Source organism: Saccopteryx leptura, chromosome 2 (genome assembly GCF_036850995.1).
Source record: "Saccopteryx leptura isolate mSacLep1 chromosome 2, mSacLep1_pri_phased_curated, whole genome shotgun sequence".
In the NCBI taxonomy this organism is placed as follows: domain Eukaryota; kingdom Metazoa; phylum Chordata; class Mammalia; order Chiroptera; family Emballonuridae; genus Saccopteryx; species Saccopteryx leptura.
The window spans coordinates 198,410,418-198,433,200 of NC_089504.1; positions in this window are offsets into that span (position 1 = coordinate 198,410,418).

Below are 22,783 nucleotides of genomic sequence, written 5' to 3' on the forward strand. Positions count from 1 at the left end.
ACCTCTTGACCTTATTCACATTTATAAAAATGATGGGGAAAGGCTGTTTACATTATAAATAATAACTGCAGGCTTTTAACATTGTTTCACTTCTGAAAACATTACTCAATAAATGAAAGAGTAATGCAAATATTTTCTCATGCAGCCATTACATGCATGCATGCACACACATATAAAAGCTATTTTATTTGAATAAATATTAGAAAATACTTTCTCTTAATAATTTTATTTAAATATATGCATTATATATGTATATGTACATATGTAAATTAAAAAAATTAATATTAATTTTAATGGGGTAACATTAATAAATCAGGGTACATATGTTCCGAGAAAACATCTCCAGATTATTTTGACATTTGATTATGTTGCATATCCCTCACCCAAAGTCAAATTGTCTTCTGTCACCTTCTATCTGGTTTTCTTTGTGCCCCTCCCTTTCCCCCACCCCCTCCCTCAATATATGCCATGCCATCATGGGGTGTTTATCATTCACACTGGGCTCTGGAGTTGCTTTTTTAACTGGCAATGATTTAGCTCACCCCAGAGTTACACCCACTGATGGTTCTAATAACAATGAAAAATAACAATCCCATGTTTATACTATTCAATAGTACACATGAACCAGTAGATTTTATCCACCATACCCACTGCTTCTTGGTAACTTACTTGATAGATTAAATTGAAGCTCAGTTTATAGCATCATAATTGGGGTTTGATCCCACTAAAGTTATGTCATAAAACTAAGCATACTTTATTATAGTAAAATGTATACCATTTATGTATATGTGCCTTATATGGTTATTAACAAAATGAGAATAAACTAGAAAATGTAATTCTCTTGCAAAATGAAGGCAAAAACAAACACCTAACTTTAAAGTTACAGATTTTTGAAAGTCAGGTACATCATATCATTATGGCTAATTTGGTCATGCAGGATAATTAAATCCCAGAACCTGGGCTCTGTTGTAACAAATCAGTACACCCAGGGATATTTAGGGAATAGTAAACCCCAAACTCTGTATTTTACAAGAAGTGTTTCTGACCATTTTAGACCCTCTCATTACTCTCAATATTTACTACCTGTGCATGCTGGAGCATAGTTGTAAATCTCTGATTGACTCAGGTACATTTAGTTTTTTTTAGATCCCAGTAAGAGCAAGATTATGATTTCTACTACTCTCATCTTCTACAGTGCCAGATTTTCAATAATTATCAGTAATGTATATAAACTTCTGGGTTATTTTGAGAGGGAGATAGAGAAAGGCTACCATATATGCCCTGACCAGAATCTACCTGGCAACCCCCATCTGGGGCCAATGCTCTTGATATCTGGGGCCATGCTCACAACTGAGCTATTTTTAGTGCCTAAGGCAGAGGCTCCATGGAGCCATCCTCAGCACTGGGCCAACAGGGTCTCAAATCACTCGAGCCTTGGCTATAGGAGATGAAGGGTAGGGGAAGGAAAAGAAAATGGTCATTTATCTTGTGTGCCCTGACCAGGAATCAAACCTAGGACACCCACACTCTGGGTTGACCCTCTACCCCTGAGCCAACCAGCCAGGGCCTGGGTTATTTTCTTTTGCAATGGCATTCATGTTAGCGTCCTGTTAGTAACTGTGTGTTTGGAATTTCTAGTTCTTTAGATTTGTCTTGAAAATGATGGTTTGAGAGGTGAATCTCGTGGAAGAAGTATGTAACTGGTTTTATATGGTTATATATTTGCCCAGAAAACCAGCCAAGTCTTGTGGGTTTGTTTGTTTATTTGTTTGAAATTCAGCACATTTTTAAAAGGTGTCAATGATCTGAATTTTTTTCAGAGTGGTTTTGGGTTTTGAGTATCTTATTATTCCCCAAATCCCACAGTGACGGAATATTACTGGTAATCTTGCTGAGATGCCTATCTGAAATGAAGTTGAACAATTTAAAACTTATCATCAACAACTGCTTCAAAAGACAAGTTGCAATAGAATGAAATTTTTCTGTTAGGCTTAAGAAGCTTTTTTTCTTTTTGGACATAAGATTAAAAGAAAGTGCACCAAATATTATTGGAAAATGTGAATTCAATGGAAGCAACTGCAAATTAGAGAACATGTCGATATTATTTAAAAATCAAAATCATGCCTCTAATAAAGGTTCTGATTGGTTGAAAATCAAATAGTTGAAATAGTCAATATATTACAGAGCTGTTAGAGCTGTTAAAGGTGCTAAGAACAGAGTATAGAGATTTATACTTTAATCATATAAATAATCAAAAATATGCATTGTGCATATAGCTTAGTAAACAATGCATCCTGGAGATTATTTGAATGTTCTTGTTGAAATACTTAATGTAACTTTTCAATCTTTTCTCTTAACCTGCACCTGAGTACATCTGATTATTTATCTTGAGTTGAAAACTATAAGGAGCAATGGTTCTGGAATTGGCATAAACGTGACTGAGTGATCTATTCCTACAAAGGGTGCTACATTCAATGACAAGTGCTTTCAGACTTCTGTGAGATCCTGGTCTTCTCAGCTCAAGGTTTTTGGGAGGGTGGGAAGGAAGGAGAGGCCAAGGCATCAGAGCCTTGAAGAAGGGCTCTGGGCTACTGTGCAGACTCCTCATGGTTTCTCTTGTCTGTGTTTCACAGAGGGTCATTGTTAAGGAAAGATGCAAATCACTGGGAAACAAAATTTTTGTTGCATCCACAAAAACACTTGTTCTTACCTAATTCGAGTGTGCTGATCTCAAATCTGACATTAGTTTCTTTCTGTGAGCTACAGTTTTTTTTTGCAATTAAAGATTTTAGGTTTTCATATTTTAAAATTTTCAACATTTAGTTTAACATAATGAAGTAGAATGTCTTCTTGGGCATTTGAACAAACTGCTTCATTAAGCCAAGTTTGATGTGAATTGGGGGGAAAATGATCCTGTATTTATTAGCTACAGGTTCATTCATGATATTTTGCATCCGTACTTTCAGAGCTTCATGTTTTTGCCACTCCTTCTGTGTCTAGTGTTTCTCCTGAGCTCAGCTGTCCCACAAATACAGAAAGCAAGGATACTTCGTGAAACTTCTCTGTTGTCCTAGCAGAAAATTTACCATTTTAAGATCCACACAAATGATCCAGTTATGCTCCTCATACTTCATAAAGTCAAGGACAATTTTTATGTCATTATTACTAAGTCATTCAATTCAAGTTGGCTAAACTGCTGAGGGGTTAATGACTGCTTGGCATCAGAAGAAGACCCTTCAGATTCTACAACCATTTCTTCATGCATCTTATCAAAATACACTTGATCACCATGTTCACTTTCTTCGTCCTTAGAAGAAATAAAAGCATTGAACACTGGAACCAAAAGTGTTTCAGAGTGTGGGATAGGTCATATTGCTGAAGGAATATTAGGATATGTGATCATATAATGTTTTTTTTGCCAATGCCCTTTGTATGGATCAGACAGAAATAACAGTCACTGCGTTGGTCCTTAGGTTCATGCCAAACCATGGGAATACCAAACGACATTCCTTTAAGTTTTCTTTTTGTCCAGTCATGAAGCATTTCCTCACAATTATAACACATAATATGAGGAGCCCAATTCTTGTCTTGGTCACCAAGGGGAACTTGAAAATAGGCAATATATGCATGTGTCACAAATAATGAAATATTGCACCTTTGACGTTAAAGTGTGGAACAACCACATATATAACAGAAGGTGTCAGGACTATTCTTACATTTAGAAGAAGCCATGATTCAATCTTAAAACAAAATAAGAGGGTGTTTTTATCAGATAATAATTTTTTACATTTAAGGAGAAGTACCTATATTCTTCTTCACCCTTCCTCCTCTCCTTCCTCTCTATTTCTCTCTTCCCCTACTTCATCCAAGGCTCCATTGGAACAAAAGTTGTTCCGGGCACTGAGGATGGCACTATGGCCTCTGCCTCAGGCACTAGGATGGCCTCAGTTACAACCGAGCAACACTCCAGAGGGGAAGAGCATTGCCCCCTGGTGGGCATGCAGAGTGGATCCCATTTGGGCACATGTGAGAGTCTGTCTCTCTGCCTCCCAGCTTCTTACTTCAGAAAAATACAAAAAAAAATTGTTTAAAACAGTGGTTGCCAACAACCATTAGACAAATATTGCTATGGACATGCTTTAAAGATACGGGCATTTCACATCACATCAACATTAGAATTTCTGATTTCTTTTTTAAATCTAAGATCTGGAATCATGGGGCCTGTAATTCCATGGAAAAATTGGCTTTGAGGAGAGTAGCATGTGCCCTTGCCCAGCTCCCTGTTGTTAACCTGCCTCACTTACATGGTCGACATCATCCTTTGCAGGCATATGAGTATGTGACTCTTTATTTAGTACATCAACTGACCTTTTCTCAGTGTACATATCAACTTGAATTTCTTTTTCCTTTTTTTTTGACAGAGATAGAGAAAGAATCAGAGAGAGGGACAGATAGGGTCAGAGACAGACAGGAAGGGAGATGAGAAGCATCAATTCTTCTTGTGGCTCCTTAGTTGTTCACTGATGCTTTCTCATAGGTGCCTTGACCAGGGTGCTACAGCAGAGTGAGTGACCCCTTGCTTAAGCCAGTGACCTTGGGCTTCAAGCCAGCAACCTTTGGGCTCAAGTCAGCAACCCTGAGGTCATGTCTATGATCCTACGCTCTAGCCAGCAACCCTGCACTCAAGCTGGTGAGCCTGTGCTCAAGCAAGCAACCTGGGGGTTTTGAACCTGGGTTCTCCATGTCCCAGTCTGATGCTCTATCCACTACATAACTGCATGGTCAGGCTATTTCTTTTTACTGTATATTCTGGTTACAGATCTAGCTAGTGTTAGTAATTGTATAATAAGATTTGTTTCTTCACTAAAATTTTTAAAAAGAGACATATCTTCTGACAAATTAAAATAGTCATGGCTTTAGGAGTCAATATACACACACCAATAAGTTAAAGACAATGTATAAAAGCAACATTGTCATTTATTTAAATTAAAATTGTTATTAAAAACATCTACTTCATCAGATTCAGTTTAAAATTTATATTCTTCTTCCCTTTTTATTAAAGTAATATTGGTGGTGTGGGTTAGAATCCTAAGAAATATGGTACTTATTTAAAATATGTAGGGTCTTCAAATTATCTGAAAAATTGATGTAATTATTCTTGAAAAGGAAAAGTTCATAAAATAAGTTGCTATATTATTCAAAAGGAACTATGTATTGATATTATAAAAAAACCCATAATACCTGATGGTTATCTTACAATTATGAAAATGATTTTATGTATACCATTCAGAATTTTCCTCTACTTTTTTAGAATTTATTGGGGTGACACTGGTTAATAAAACTATACAGGTTTCATATGTATAATTCCACAACACATCATCTATAAGTTGTTTTCTTTTTTTTTCTTAAAAACTCTTGTGAGGTAGATAAATATGTTTATTTCACTTTTTAAATGCAAGCATTGAAGTGCATAGATGCTAAGGGACTTTTTAGTCTCTAAGGCAGGGCTGTGTACTAGATTTTGGATTTTTAAATCCACCTTTCATAAAATGATTCAATATACCATGTAGTGTTAGTTAAAAATATGTTTAAATTCATTTAAAATTACTGAGCTTCAAAGTAATAGTCATTTCTTTCAAGTTTCTAAGTAAAAAGAATTCTAACCCCTTGAACCTGTCTCCAAGATCCTCTTTTTCTCTGACTTCCAGTGATCCAAAGCAGCCCTGTCTGGTCTCTCTTATTGTTTCTTCAATTCTAGGCTCTTCCTTGTTTTACTGTCCTCAGCTTTAATAAAATTACTCTCAAAATCACTTGGACTCATTTTGTGAAATCTTTCCTGCATGAAGTCAAGAATCCACACACTACTACTGTCTGGCCCTAGGCAAACCCAAAGGGCCAGGCCCCCATCCAGTAATACTTATACTTTGATAGATGTGATACTCCTGTTAGGGGAGTAGGAAACCCATCATATTACAACATGTGTTATAATATTATAACATGTATCATTATTACATGTTATTCTGCTTCTGATGGATTACTATGGGTTAAACACAGCATTTATCACTTACATGCAGTGTCTTCCAATTTAGTACTATTGATATTTTGAATCAGTAATTATTTTGTGGGACTTGTAGGCATTATAGAAATTTTAGTATTTCTACTCTTTTTTTTTGCTTTTGTTTCTTTGTTTTTAGTGAGAGGGACAGACAGACAGGGACAGACAGAGACAGACAGGAAGGAGGAGAGATGAGAAGCATCAATTTTTCATTGTGGTACTTTAGTTGTTTATCATTCCTACCTTCTACCTCTACTAAATATCAGTAGCATCTCCTCAGTTGTCACAAGTAAAAACATCTCCAGAAATGCCTCCTGGGGGACACCTCCTTTCCTGCCTAGAATCTCTGACAGCACAAATGAGTGAACTGTGGGACACCAGTGGGTCACACCATCTCCTCTATAGTCAAGTTATAGGATATGGGTGAAATAAAGTTTCCAGACATTATTTGAACATGGAGTAAGTACTAACAGTCTCTTTTTCTGACTTTTAGAGTAAAAACTAATCTTGACAAGACACAAATTCTCTGTATAAGACATAAAACCCCATCCTCGTGCCTTAAGAATGGCCAACACATCTGGATATACTAGAGATATAGTTAAGCACGAGACTCTTAGGAGAAAAATATTATTTTTGCAACTGTGAGTAAAAAACAAAACTTGGTTGAAATAACTAATTCAGAGGAATTCTCATGACTTCCTGTGGGGTAACAATTCTAAAAGTAAAAAAAGTATATGGTATTTTGACATTTGTCATTAGAAATTGATTTTAAAAAAACAACAACAAAACACCTTTACGAAACAAGATTAAAAAATGATCTTTTGTATACTTCTGTCAGAATTTTACTGATCATGTTGTCCAGGCTCTGATAACTCTCTGTGTCTTACTTTGATTCTGTCCATGACTCTTTTCATTAGATTCAAGTTTGCTTTACTAACAGGACAAGATCTCTAGCCTCTTACCACAGTTATTTAGTAGCAATTACAACACTGAAAAGAGGTTTCTTTCAATATGTTCTGCTAAATTCCTCTTCTCAGCAGGTATTTCTCTAGAAATATCTCTATGTATCTATGTATGTATCTATGTATCTATCTACTTATCATCATCTATTCCTATCTATTCCTTCAGCTACCATACAATTGGGGGCAGGTGGACAGTAGAATCATTTTGAATATTAATACAAGCATGGAAAATAAGTAAAGAGAAGAACCCAAGTATGAGATAATGCTTCAGAAGGAAGGCTATTCACTTTATAACTCATTCATACATAAGCATATATTTATTCATAGAGATGGATATATTTATTCAATAATTTATTCATCTATTTGATACATGTATATTGAGCAAAGTATATATTGAGCTACCCAGTATGCCTCTAAACTAATGTCATGATGGGAACCACATAGGATAGGCTTATGTGAAAACTTATGTAGGGCCCTAGGAGGGGCCTAGGAGCAGAGAGTGGTATTGCTATCTCTCTGGTGTACAATGAAAGATGCCAAAACCCTGAAGGGGAAGTCACTAAAGGAGAAAACAGAAAAGAAGCATTGTTCCCACTTTAGTGATGTGATTGAGGTGATGACATCTAGATGAGCTTAATTATTTCTCCTAAGGCAGCCTTGTATATTCACATGACACCACAAGTAGTTACAAAGGTGTTAATATATGTTTATCATATGTGTTGCTATGATGTCCTGTTCTCTGATGTAGCAAAGACTGTGGTGTCAAAAGAAAAATAAGAACTAGATCAAGATTTAATCAGAAACACTAATTAACCCTTATTGGCCCTCATTTGGCATTATTGGTCCCTATTCTGAAGTCAATCCATGCATCTTTATAGAAAATCTGAGTTCAAAATTTAGGTTTTTTAATACAATTTTTAGAAACAGAATTATTAAAATAAAATTTATTTTAAACATTAAATGTTATTTTAGGAATTCACAGGTCAACTGGGGAAAATGTTTGGAACACTAAACTAGTCACTATTTTGATGTGTTATAAAAACAGTCTGCATAATAATTCATACATAATAGATTTTCATCATAACTTTATATAAAAATAATCTGCATGACTTAAATGCTATTTTTTTCTAAATCTCCTTAATAATTTTTTTGGGGGAAGGGTTATAGTACTATTACTGTCAGGTAATTACAACTATATTCCCAGAACATATCTGTTCTGGGAATTGACAACAAATAAATTGAAAATAGTAATTCAAGATATTTTCTCTATACAGTGGTGATGTTCATTAAATTACAATTAAGAATTGTGAAGTAATGGAGAGTTTTCAGACTTTGGAAATTTAAAAGGACTAATGTACTCATAGGTATAATTTTACCCCCTACAAATAATGAAATGTCTGTTTTTAGTCCTAAAATGTTGTAGAGAACATTGAGTCATACATAGTTCTTATGAGAAGATGTTGCTTTCTAAGTTTCCTCCAGTAGCTGTTACCATTAGAAGCCAGACCTATAATTATCAGTGACAACCCAGGGCCATGTCCCTGCTCCCACCCTCAGTTAAATCCATGTATCTAAGTCTATTTTCCAGATATAAAGCTCTAATTCTGAACTGGTGCCCATCGATTCAGACATTCTGGTGTTGTTTCTTTGGTGATATAATTCCTCTTCAAACCAGCCATATTGTCAGAAAACCAGTTTGCTTTCCCTAAAGTGGGCAGAGGACCTGATCAGAAATTTCTCCCAAGAAGACATGCAAATAGCCAGCAGATACATGAAAAGATATTCAACTTCCCTAGCTACAAAGGAAACCCATCAAATCAAAAGCACAATGAGATACCACCTCACACCTGTGAGAATGGCCACTTTCAACAGGACAAGAAATGACAATTGTTGAAAGGATTATGGAGAGAAAGGAAAATTCATACATGGTGGCAATGTAAATTGGTATAGCTGCTATGGGAAACAGTATGGATGTTACCCTGAAAATTAAGAATAGAGTTATCATATGACTCAAGAATCCCTCATTTGGGTATATACTTGAAAGATTTGAAAACATTTATTCATAAAGATATAGATACCCTTACATTTACTGCAGCATTATTCATAGTAGCCAACACATGGAAACAACCTGTGTATCCTTAATAGATGATTAAATAAAGTAGATGTGGTACATATATACAATGGAATACTACTCTGCCATAAGAAATGATGACATAGTGCCTTTGTGACCACATGAATGGATTTAGAAAATTCATGCTAAACAAGGCAAGTCAAATGGAAAACGTCAAGGAACATATGATTTCAATCATATGTGGGATATAAAACTGAAAGCAACAAATGAACAAATAAACAAACAAAAACCTCATGGACAATAACATTGTGGCTCCATAATGGAGGAGGAGTAGGGGGAGGTAGAAGAGAGTAAGGTGGGGTCAAATACATGGTAATGGAAAGGGACCTGACTTTGGGTGGTGAACACAAAATACAATACACAGAATACAATACACTTGGAACATAGAATCTTATTAACCCATGTCACTGCAAAAAAATTAATAATTTTTTTAAAAATTTCAATAAAAATACTCTCATTAAATTTAATGAAAAATAATGTAATGCATTCTGTCTCAACTATCCACCTTCCAAAGAATTGAGAGCACACAATACTTATATCCTTCTTTATGTTATACATATTAGTGAATTCAGATGCCAGTCATTCATAATGTATGATGAGATGGACATGCAGGAGGGCTAGAATCTGGATATATAAAGTCACCAAAAAGGGTGGATAATATTAAAAGGATAATGTTTAAAATTCCTGAGAAAAGCACAATTGACTCTAGTTTATAAGTGTCCTTTTAAAAAAATTATTTGGTAAAATTATGTATGTGAATAGTATGATCATTTTGGTAGGTTCCCAGCCACCTCTTTGGGAGCATTTAATCAACACAATTATAACCAAAATATTCCATGTATTCAAACCTAAACCAGAAAGTCAAATATCACTTCTCATATTTATTTAGTGTAGTTTTAGGTAAAATAGTTATAACAAGATAAAAAGGAGTTGTTAGAAAAGTGGCAGGATTTTTCAAAAATCATTATTTACTTTTGTTAATAAGATAAATCTATGTTTCTAAAACACTATGCCAAGCTCAGGGACTTCAAGATAAAAGAAACAAAATTCTTGTAATAAGAAGGTATAGTGCTGAGTGGGAGAAACCAAGTATCCAGACTAACCAATCAAAACATTAATATGGTTTCCAGGGCATATAGCTGAGCAATTTATATGTTTGCATTCAATATATTATATTGATTTTTAAATATCATACAGTGAACCTGTACAACCTTTGTAAGAACATTTTAATTTATCCTATGATACCTAATTGGTGCAAGTTAACAACAAGCTACAAGTAAGCCACTGAGCACATCCAATATGCATCTCAAATTGAAAGCTGTCTCTCAACTCAGAACTGGCATTGTATAATTTTAAATTATATCTCTAACTTAAAGTTATTATATCTTCTCCAGCCTAGTCCTTTCCCTCCAAATCTTTAGGATCTTGTGAAAGTGAGATTATTCTAATTTGCCTATAGGTTCTGATAAACTCCTTAATCGTCCTAAGGGATCACAGACATTTAATTGCAAAGAGATTTTAGAGCTTAAAAGTAACTTACTTGTATTACAAATTAGCAAATGGAGGCTGAACCAATGACATGAGCACAGTGATGCTGTGAATTATTGGCACGATGACAGAACAGAAACTACTCATGTTTTTCCTAAATATGGACCCAATTCATGTTTCACAGAACCCACTGCAAGAGATTCTGAGACTTCCAGAGCCACCCAATCTGGAATGTGGATAAATGTAACAACTACAGTCTCATCACTTTTTTTGGTACTTTTCACATCTGTAAGCTCGGTTGCAGCCAGCACCACCTGCGGAGGGCAGAGGAGCTAACCTGTGGGAATTCCTCACATCTCACCTTTTCTCTTGCTATTCTGGGCAGTCCAGTTACCTTTGGGAGTGACCACATCTTTTTTTTTTTTTTTTTACTTTATTGTATTTATTTTTTAATGGGGTGACATCAGTAAATCAAGATACATATATTCAAAGATAACATGTCCAAGTTATCTTAGAGTTCAATTATGTTGCATACCCATCACCCAAAGTCAGATTGTCCTGTCACCCTCTATCTAGTTCTCTTTGTGCCCCTCCCCCTCCCCCTTCCCTCTCCCTCTCCTCCCTCCCCCCGTAACCACCACACTCTTATCAATGTCTCTTGGTCTCACTTTTATGTCCCATCTATGTATGGAAAAATGCAGTTCCTGGTTTTTTCTGATTTACTTATTTCACTCCGTATAATGTTGTCAAGGTCCCACCATTTTGCTATAAATGATCCGATGTCATCATTTCTTATGGCTGAGTAGTATTCCATGGTGTATATGTGCCACATCTTCTTTATCCAGTCATCTATTGATGGGCTTTTTGGTTGTTTCCATGTCCTGGCCACTGTGAACAATGCTGCAATGAACATGGGGCTGCATGTGTCTTTACAAGTCAATGTTTCTGAGTTTTGGGGGTATATACCCAGTAGAGGGATTGCTGGGTCATAAGGTAGTTCTATTTTCAGTTTTTTGAGGAACCACCATACTTTCTTCCATAATGGTTGTACTACTTTACATTCCCACCAACAGTGGATGAGGGTTCCTTTTTCTCCACAACCTCTCCAACATTTGCTATTACCTGTCTTGTTAATAATAGCTAATCTAACAGGTGTGAGGTGGTATCTCATTGCAGTTTTGATTTGCATTTCTCTAATAACTAAAGAAGATGAGCATCTTTTCATATATCTGTTGGCCATCTGTATTTCTTCCTGGGAGAAGTGTCTGTTCATATCCTCTTCCCATTTTTTTATTGGATTGTTTGTTTGTTTGTCATTGAGTTTTATGAGTTCTTTGTATATTTTGGATATTAGGCCCTTATCTGAGCAGGTGCTTAAAAATATCATTTCCCAATTAGTTGGCTGTCTGTTTATCTTGTTATCAATTTCTCTTGCTGAACAAAAACTTCTTAGTCTGTGTAGTCCCATTCATTAATTTTTGCTTTCACTTCTCTTGCCTGTGGAGTCAAATTCATAAAATGCTCTTTAAAGCCCAGGTCCATGAGTTTGGTACCTATGCCTTCTTCTATGTACTTTATTGTTTCAGGTCTTATGTTTAGATCTTTGATCCATTTTGAGTTAATTTTAGTACAGGGGGACAAACTGTAGTCCAGCTTCATTCTTTTGCATGTGGCTTTCCAGTTTTCCCAGCACCATTTGTTGAAGAGGCTTTCTTTTCTCCATTGTGTGTTGTTGGCCCCTTTATCAAAAATTATTTGACTATATATATGTGATTTTATTTCTGGGCTTTCTATTCTGTTCCATTGGTCTGAGTGTCTATTTTTCTGCCAATACCATGCTGTTTTGATTGTCATGGCCCTATAATAGAGTTTGAAGTCAGGTATTGTAATGCCCCCAGCTTCATTCCTTTTCTTTAGGATTGCTTTGGCTATTCGGGGTTTTTTATACTTCCATATAAATCTGATGATTTTTTGCTCCATTTCTTTAAAAAATGTCATTGGAATTTTGATGGGAATTGCATTAAATTTGTATATAGCTTTGGGTAATATGGCCATCTTGATTATATTTATTCTACCTAACCAAGAACAAGGAATATTCTTCCATCTCATAATGTCTTTTTCGATTTCCCTTAACAATGCTTTATAGTTTTCATTGTGTAAGTCCTTTACATTCTTTGTTATGTTTATTCCTAGGTATTTTATTTTTTTTGTTGCAATTGTGAAGGGGATTATTCTTTTGAGTTCATTCTCAAATGTTTCATTGTTGGCATATAGAAAGGCTATTGACTTCTGTATGTTAATTTTGTATCCTGCGACCTTACTGTATTGGCTTATTTTTTCTAGAAGTCTTTTTGTGGATTCTTTGGGGTTTTCGATGTATAGGATCATATCATCTGCAAAAAGTGATACCTTTACTTCTTCTTTTCCGATATGGATGCCTTTTATTTCTTTGTCTTGTCTGATTGCTGTGGCAAGAACCTCTAGTACCACATTAAATAAGAGTGGAGACAGTGGACAACCCTGTCTTGTTCCTGATTTAAGGGGGAAAGCCTTCAGTTTTGTGCCATATAGTATGATGTTAGCTGATGGTTTATCATATATGGCCTTTATCATGTTGAGATATTTTCCTTCTATACCCATTTTGTTGAGAGTCTTAAACATAAAATTGTGTTGTATTTTATCAAAAGCCTTTTCTGCATCTATTGATAATATCATGTGATTCTTGTTCTTTGTTTTGTTGATATGGTGTATTATGTTGACCGTTTTACGTATGTTGAACCATCCTTGAGATTCTGGGATGAATCCCACTTGATCATGATGTATTATTTTTTAATATGTTGTTGTATTCGATTTGCTAGTATTTTGTTTAGTATTTTAGCATCTGTATTCATTAGAGATATTGGTCTGTAGTTTTCTTTTTTTGTGCCATCCTTGCCTGGTTTTGGTATAAGGGTTATGTTTGCCTCATAAAATGTATTTGGAAGTATTGCTTCTTCTTCAATTTTTTGGAAGACTTTCTGTAGAATAGGAACCAAGTCTTCTTTGAAGGTTTGATAAAATTCGCTGGTATAGCCGTCTGGGCCTGGACTTTTATTTTTGGGGAGGTTCTTAATGGTTTTTTCTATTTCTTCTCTACTAATAGGTCTGTTTAGGCTTTCTGCTTCTTCTTGACTCAGTCTAGGAAGGTTGTATTGTTCTAGGAATTTATCCATTTCTTCTAGGTTGTTGAATTTATTGGCATAAAGTTTTTCATAGTATTCTACAATAATTCTTTGTATATCTATGATGTCTGTGGTGATTTTTCCTCTTTCATTTTGGATTTTGTTTATATGAGTTCTTTCTCTTTTTTCCTTGGTAAGTCTTGCCAAGGGTTTGTCAATTTTGTTGATTTTTTCAAAGAACCAGCTCCTTGTTCTATTAATTTTTTCTATTGTTTTTCTGTTCTCTATTTCATTTATTTCTGCTCTGATTTTTATTATCTTTTTTCTTTGGCTGGTTTTGGGTTGTCTTTGTTCTTCATTTTCTAGTTCCTTAAGGTGTGAAGTTAAGTGGTTTACTTGGGCTCTGTCTTGTTTGTTCATATATGCCTGAAGTGATATGAACTTCCCTCTTATCACAGCTTTTGCTGCATCCCATAGATTCTGATATGTCATATTATCATTTTCATTTGTCTGTATATATCTTTTGATCTCTGCACTTATTTCTTCTTTGACCCATTCATTCTTTAAAAGTATGTTGTTTAGTTTCCACATTTTTGTGAAATTTTTTCCCTCTTTTTTGCTGTTGAATTCTAGTTTCAAGGTTTTATGATCAGAAAATATGCTTGGTACAACTTCAATTTTTCTGAATTTGCTGATGTTGTTTTTGTGGCCCAACATATGGTCAATTCTTGAGAATGATCCATGTACACTGGAGAAAAATGTATACTCAGTCACTTTGGGATGAAATGTCCTGTAGATGTCTATCATATCTAGGTGCGCCAGTGTTTTGTTTAAGGCCACTATGTCTTTGTTGATTCTCTGTTTGGATGACCGATCTAGAGCCGTCAGCGGCGTATTGAGGTCTCCAAGTATGATTGTATTTTTGTCAGTTTTTGTTTTAAGATCAATAAGTAGCTGTCTTATATATTTTGGTGCTCCTTGGTTTGGTGCATATATATTAAGAATTGTTATGTCTTCTTGATTCAGTGTTCCCTTAGCCATTATGAAATGGTCATTTTTGTCTCTGAGTACTTTTGCTGTCTTGTAGTCAGCATCATCAGATATGAGTATTGCTACGCCTGCTTTTTTGTGGATGTTATTTGCTTGGAGTATTGTTTTCCAGCCTTTCACTTTGAATTTGTTTTTATCCTTGTTACTTAGATGAGTTTCTTGTAGGCAGCATACAGTTGGATTTTCTTTTTTCATCCATTCGGCTACTCTGTGCCTTTTTATTGGTGAGTTTAATCTGTTTACATTTAATGTAATTATTGACACTTGTGAGTTCCTCATTGCCATTTTATAGATTGCTTTCTGTTAGTTTTGTGCCTTGTTTGATTCTTCTCTTTCGTTTTTTTATCTTTTGTTTTTATTTGGTTGTGTTCCATACATCTTTCCTCTGTTGCTATCTTTTTTAAATCATGTGCTTCTGTGGTGGTTTTTTCAATGATGGTTACCATTAAGTACTGAAAAGGGTTCCTACCCTGTTCATTGTAGTGCACTATTTTGTGAGTACTTTTGCCCTCCATCGCCCTTTGCTACTGTTAATCTTCATCCTCTCCCCCCTTTCTTATTGTTGTCACAGTTTAAAGTTGGTTTTGTTATGTTCTTCTTGGAGCTTTTACTTGTGGCTTTGTTGTTGTTGTTTTTTTATTCTTTGTATCTGATTGGAGAACCCCCTTTAGTATTTCCTGGAGTGGGGGTTTTCTGGTGATAAATTCTCTCATCTTTTCTGTATCTGTGAATGTTTTTATTTCTCCTTCATATTTGAAGGATAGCTTTGATGGGTATAGTATTCGTGGCTGAAAGTTCCTCTCTTTCAAGACTTTAAATATTGGGGTCCACTCTCTTCTAGCTTGTAGAGTTTCTGTTGAGAAATCTGATGATAATCTAATGGGCCTTCCTTTATATGTTGTATTCTTCTTTTCCCTGGCTGCCTTGAGAATTTTTTCTTTGCAGTTGGTTTGTTCCAATTTTATTATGATGTGCCTTGAAGTAGGTTTGTTGGGGTTAAGAAAACTTGGAGTTCTGTTTGCTTCTAGAATTTGAGGTTTTAGTTCTTTCCACAGGCTTGGGAAGTTCTCATCTATTATTTGTTTGAGTATGTTCTCCATTCCATTTTCTCTCTCTTCTCCCTCTGATATACCTATTATTCTTATGTTATTCTTTTTGATGGAGTCAGATAATTCTTGTAGGGCTATCTCATTTTTTTTTTAATTTTTAAATCTCTTTCTTCTTCTCTTTGTTGAGCCTCAAGTTTCTTGTCTTCTATTTCGCTAATCCTCTCTTCTATCTGGCCTGTTCTATAGCTAAGCTTGTTACCTCATTTTTCAGCTCATGAATTGAGTTTTTCATCTCTGATTGATTTGTTTTTATAGTTTCAATTTCCTTGGAGATATACTCTTTGTGTTCATCGAGTTGTTTTCTGAGCTCCCTAAATTGCCTTTCTGTGTTTTCTTGTATATCTCTGAGTATTTTTAGGATTTCTATTTTAAATTCTCTGTCGTTTAACTCCAAGGTTTCCAATATCTTAAATTTTTTCTCCATAGATTTTTCCTCATCTCTCTGTGTTACCTCTCTTTCTTTTGTATCCATGATATTTGATTTTCTCTTCTTTAATGGCATCTGAGGGTGGTTTTCTTGATAATATTAATGAGATTTTATAAGGAATAAAAGGATAAAAAAATAAAAATAAAAATAAAAAATTGCGTGTTTTTTTTTAAATTAATCATTAAATAAAGAATAATAAAATAAGATAAAAATTTGAGGACAAAAAAGGAATAATTCTTTCCCCTCCTTTTTTTCCCTCTCCTCTCCTCTCCCCTCTTTTTTGAGAAAATCTTGTGATGAACTGTGAATTATATTGTACTAGATAGAACAAACAATACCTGTGGCTGAGGGTCTGATTGGGGAGAAGTAATATAGGGGTAAAGGAAAAAGACAAAAAAGAAAAAAAAATAAAAGAAAAAAATATTTATATATAAAAAAGCGGGGGAGCAGTATAGACCCACAAAAAGCAAATTAGGAAAAAATTTGGGTCAAGAATAAAATGATTTGCTTTTAGGTGTTGGCTGAGTCAGAGTTATGATGAGAGGAATAAGAGGGAAACAGGAAAAAGGGGTGGAAAATTAAAAAAATTACTATTGTATTTAGTGGAACAAGAACTAGATAAAATGGAGAGCCAGGGATGGGAGCACTGCTAATATGTTAAAAAGATGAAGTAAAAACCCTCCAAAATGCCACAAATTTAAGTTTGAGTCCCAGATAAGATAATTTGTTCATTATTGAGGTTTGAATGAGAGAAGACGTAAAGGAGAGAGGAAGAGACTAATATAGAGGGAGAAAAGCGAGAGAGAGAGAGAGAGAGAGAGAGAGAGAGAAAAGATGGAACCACTTAAAGAAGAAAAAAGAAAAAGGAGGAGAGAGAAAGAGAGAGTTAGGGGTTTTGGATTGCAACCCTCATAGAGAGAAAGGAGAAGGAAAGAAAGGATAATGGGAGATGTAACACTTATGGGTAGTGTAGTTCAAAGAGAGGCGAGAGTAAGACTGAAAGAGAATTAAATGACCAAATTGGAATAAAAAAAAAAATCAAGTATAAAGAAAAGAGACACAGACGAACAAATATAATAAAATGGGATAGGTTATAAAGTCTGCAGATTATTCTTGATTTTGAGAGGTTGTCGTCTTGCTTTTTCTTTTCTGTCTTTCTGGTCGGTGACTTTGTACCCCGGGTTCTGCCCCTGTGGCACGCTCTGGAAGAGGTTTGCAGTTGATAATTCTCTATGGCGATGTCATGTATTGGGCTTCAGTCTCATTGGCAGTTAAGGCTCATTAGTGTTTATAGGCTCCAACAGTGAGAGGATCTCTCACTGTGAGAGTGTTCCTGGAGCCTCTCTCCTAGTCTTTTCCTTCCACAATTAGAAGCCTGATAATCCAGCTATGGGGATGCTGCTGCCTCTGCCTGGATAGTAAGAGTCTCAAAGAGCTGGCAACTCCCCACTCTATTCCCACTCAGCACAGGGCTCTGAGTAAGGCTCAGTCAGTCAGAGCTGCTAGCATAATCAGGCGTGGCTTCCTCCCACTCAAAGACCTCTGGCTCTGCCCCTCTGTGGGATAACTCGAGTGCCCACTCCTGAGGCGTTCGGTGGAATCTCTTGCCCACTCTCCGTGCGCACCCACCAGGATGTCAGACCAGACAGGTCACACTTCGAGTGAAATCCCTACCCACACGGAGAAGATCGAGCTTTGGAATTGGCTTTCACTCTATCCCCGTGCGGCTTTCCCAAGGGGCTAGGGCTGCCTGAGATTCCGTTCCTGGCCCACTCACAGACCTCTGACTCTGCTTCTCTATGGGAAAACACGGGCGCCCACCCCTGAGGAGTTCGGAGGGATCTCCTGCACACTCTCCGTGCGTGTGCGCTGACCAGATTCTGAGTCTCAGGCGGGACGCCTCTCACTCTGAGAAAGCCCTCTGCCCACACGGAAAAGTTACTGGGTTGGAATTGGCTTTCGCTCTGTCCCCGTGCGGCTTTCCCAAGGCGCTGGGGCTTCCGCTCCTGGCCCGCTCACAGGCCTCTGACTATGCTCCTCTGAGGGAAAACACGGGCGCCCACCCCTGAGGAGTTCGGGGGAATCTCCTGCACACTCTCCGTGCGTGCGCGCTGACCAGATTCTGAGTCTCAGGCGGGACGCCTCTCGCTCCGAGAAAGCCCTCCTCCCACACAGAAAAGTTCCGCCGTTGGAGTTGGCTCCAGCTCCCTCCCCGTGCCCGGTCCCCTCAGGGCACTGGGGCTCCTAGGAGATGCTGCTTTTTGACCTCACAGAGGCCTCTGACTCTGCTTCTCTGTGGGTTAGCACGGGCTGCGCCCACCCCTGAAGTGTTCGTAGGAATCTCTTGCCCACTAACCCCGCGCGCGCCAGCCAGGAGATGCGGAAAATGGCTGTCCCACTTGGCTTTCTTTGTCTGGGTTTGGTGAGCGTGTTAGCTTGAATTGCCCAGGTTTTTCCACGGCCTGGATCTCCGTGCCACAGCCTGGTTTGGCTGTTTGTACCGCGGTCTGGATCTATTCACTCCCTATGCCCGCCTTAGTTTCTATATTCTCAGTTCTCAGTGAAAGCCATCCTGTTTGGATTAGAGAGGAAGGCGGAGCATTTCTTACTCCTTATTTCCCCCGGGGTTTGACCATATATTTAGCCAATCTTTCGCTCGATCCTACCTTCGGGTGTGTTGTGAAGCATCTGAAGACTCCAAGGATAGGTTTTTCTGTTTCTGGTTGAAGAACTTGTTGAGTTTATGGGGAGATTTTCGGTATCGCTTCCTACCGCGCCATCACTGTGACGTCATCTCCCGACCACATCTTTTTGATGTTTTATGAGTCAGCAATCTTATACTTGGTTGCACAGTTCTTATTTTCTCTTCACAGATCACTTTGGCCCGTGATTTAACAGTGAGCCCAGACTGATTATTTCGCATCTCTCTAGCCCAGACTTGCATCTAGGCCTTCTCTCCCAATTAGACAATGATCCTAATGAAAAACCTAGCTCTTGCACAGCCTATTCCTTCTCTGCCTTGTTTCTCCACTTGCCCAGGCTGATGTACTCCCCCCCTGCCTCGTATCATCTGCTGTTGGGTTACTCTTTCTCCCACACTTCCAACTCTTCTTCCAAGTTTACGGTTAAAAGCCGGGTGCTGCGGATCTTCCACCTGTAAGATTGAAGCATGAAGTCACTTGGGGAAATTTTTAAAGTCAAAGAAACCAGTGCATTGTGGCCTTAGGGGAACAACTTAGTTCTACCATCTATAGAATGAAGATGAAAATAACAACAACTTATTGAGAGGAGTCATCAAAATAACTCAGGTAGCCTGACCTGTGGTGGCGCAGTGGATAAAGCGTCAACCTGGAAATGCTGAGATCACCGGTTCGAAACCCTGGGCTTGCCTGGTCAAGGCACTTATGGGAGTTGATACTTCCAGCTCCTCCCCCTTCTCTCTCTCTCTGTCTCTCCCTCTCCTCTCTAAAATGAATAAATAAAAAAAAATGACTCAGGTAAAGTCCTTAACACTGTACTTAGTACAGAGTAAGGACTCAACAGTAGGTAATCCTGAGCCTTGCTTTTCCTTTGCTAATTCTCTGAATGCTGACAGCATTCTCATCTATGAGACCTGTGTGCTGATATGCAATGTGTTCACTCAGTTTGTTCAAAGCATGTTGTAACTGTCAGTCTTGACATTTATTTATATCATAGTGGTACCACTGCCTACTTTTAATACTAGTGTACTTCTTTTTGCTATTTTTAGTTATATTTCTTCATTTTTAGGGGCTTCAAAGAGGGAAGTTATGTTATTTGTTTGTTTATTTGTTTGCTTATTTATTTATTTATAAAGAGAGGCAGGGAGAAAGAGATTGATAGGAACATTGAACTGCTTCTGTATGTGTCCTGATGGTGGAATCAAACTGGCAACCTCTGCTCTTCAGGAGGACGTTTCAAACAACTGAGCTACTGGCTAGGATTTAATTTTTATTGATTTTTAGAGAAACAGATATAGGAAGGGTGAGAAAGGGGAGGGGGAGGGAAGCATTCATTTGTTGTTCCACTCAGTCTTGCATTCTTTGATTGCTTCTGGCATGTGCCCTGACCAGGGATCAAACACACAACCTCACTGTTTCTGGATCGGGAAGACGTTCTTAACAGACTGAACTAACTTGCCAGGGTGAGGAGAGTTATTTTAACAAGCATTCCCTGCATCATCTTTCTAAAATTTTCCCCAACTTATTTTTCTATATTAAAAATACTATTGTAAATCTTTTCCTGCCCTTACCAGTTGCCTCAGTAGTACAGCATCAGCCAAGCCTGTGAGTGTCCTGGGTTTGATTCCTGGTCAAGGCACACAGGAGAAACTACTGTCTGTTTATCCACACCCCTCCTTTCTCTTTGTCTCTCTCTCTCATCCTTTCCCACAGCCATAGCTTGATTGTTTTGAGCGCATTGCCACGGTTGCTGAGGATGGCTTCTTGGAGCCTCTGCCTCAGGGGTTAAAACAGTTCAGTTGTGAGCATGGCCCCAGATGGGTGGAGTATGGCCACAGACAAGGGTTGCCAGGTGGATCCCAGTCAGGGTGCATGCGGTAGTCTGTTTCTCTATCTCCACTCCTCTAACTTAGAAAAGAATAGAAAAAATAAAAATAAAAAAGAAATTCAAAATCTTTTCCCTGAATAGCAGGGCTAATCTTGCTTTTAATGTTTTAACATGACACTAAAACCTATCTGGGAGCCAAGATCACAACATAGAGTGTTTTTGTCACTTTATATTAAGATAGATGGCCAAATTGATTTTTTTTTAATCTTTAAAGTTCCACACCAGTAAAATCCCTTGATTAAATCATTCTTTTCTTGACTTCTTGGCTGCAATGCAATGATCTTATTTCTATTTAGCTAGCACTTACTTCTTTTATTAAATCTTGCATTGCTTCACAGGTGGCAAAACAGAACTCTGATGTGTCCCCCCACCTCGACTTCCTATACTAGCCCCTTTTTCCTGAACAGGGAATGGTCAGTTGGCTCTTTTCTGGTAGTTTTGCCTCTGCTGTTATGCCCTAGTGCAAACTATTACAAATCTCAGAACGTCAGAAGAAAATGAAGGGCTTTGAATATTTTGAACATTGTAAATTGAACTGACTACAGGCTATCTGACATTTTAAATCAAACTCTTTTCTGGGAGAAAATGTATGGCTAAAATATTTCATAGTACAAATAAGCCGTGATGTTCTAAAAATCACTAAAAGAATGATGTTCTGATAAGAGCAAATTGTTTGCTTTGAAGTGACATTAAATATTAGTAATTCAGAGCCTTATTTCTTTTCTTTTTTCTTCTTCTTTTTTTTTTTTTTTTGTATTTCTCTGAAGCTGGAAACGGGGAGAGACAGTCAGACAGACTCCCGCATGTGCCTGACCGGGATCCACCCAGCACGCCCACCAGGAGGCGATGCTCTGCCCCTCCGGGGCGTCGCTCTGTCACAACCAGAGCCACTCTAGCGCCTGGGGCAGAGAGGCCAAGGAGCCATCCCCAGCGCCCGGGCCATCTTTGCTCCAATGGAGCCTCGGCTGCGGGAGGGGAAGAGAGAGACAGAGAGGAAGAAGAGGGGGAGGGGTGGAGAAGCAGATGGGCGCTTCTCCTGTGTGCCCTGGCCGGGAATCGAACCCGGGACTTCTGCACGCCAGGCCGACGCTCTACCACTGAGCCAACTGGCCAGGGCCAAAGCCTTATTTCAAGAATGCTGATCAATCTATGTCTGTTACTGACATAAAGCTTACTATAAAATGACATCATTTAAATTGGTCTTTCAGTTGACTGGCTGACATTAGAAATCACCCATTCTGAGATTTCAGTGAAATGTAAAGGGAAATTTTTTTCAGTGGTTTGCATGGAGTCTCGTAACCTCTGAAACAGGACCTTCAACACTCATCATCGAGCCTGCACTGCCCTTCGTTCAGTTTCCTTAACTCCTTGCTTCCTGAAGTCTGTGTCTGCCTTGCTTTCTTTGTTACTGTTTTTCCCTGTCACCTTGTGCAATGGCAGGCGAGAGCTAACTCTATTGTGTGCTTTTGTTGTCATGGTGAAAAAAATAATACAGTTCCACAGTTAATAAAGAGCTTCAAGGTAAGGAAGATATTTCTTCCAAGCTCATATAATTTTCACTTTATTACAGTGGAACTAAGGAGAATTGACAGGCCTGTCAAAGCAAAATCTTATGTTAGATATAGTTCATAATGTCATGCTATTCACTCAGAATATAGTACTTTCCTTTGAGAAATTATTTAAAATGCTTTAGCTGGAGGAATGTTTTAAAGGGGGCTTCATGAGTCATATTTCTCCCCACTAAAAAGGAACTGACATTCCACAAATTTCCATTTTGAAAACTGGACAGTTACAGAGAAACATTGTTGCAAAG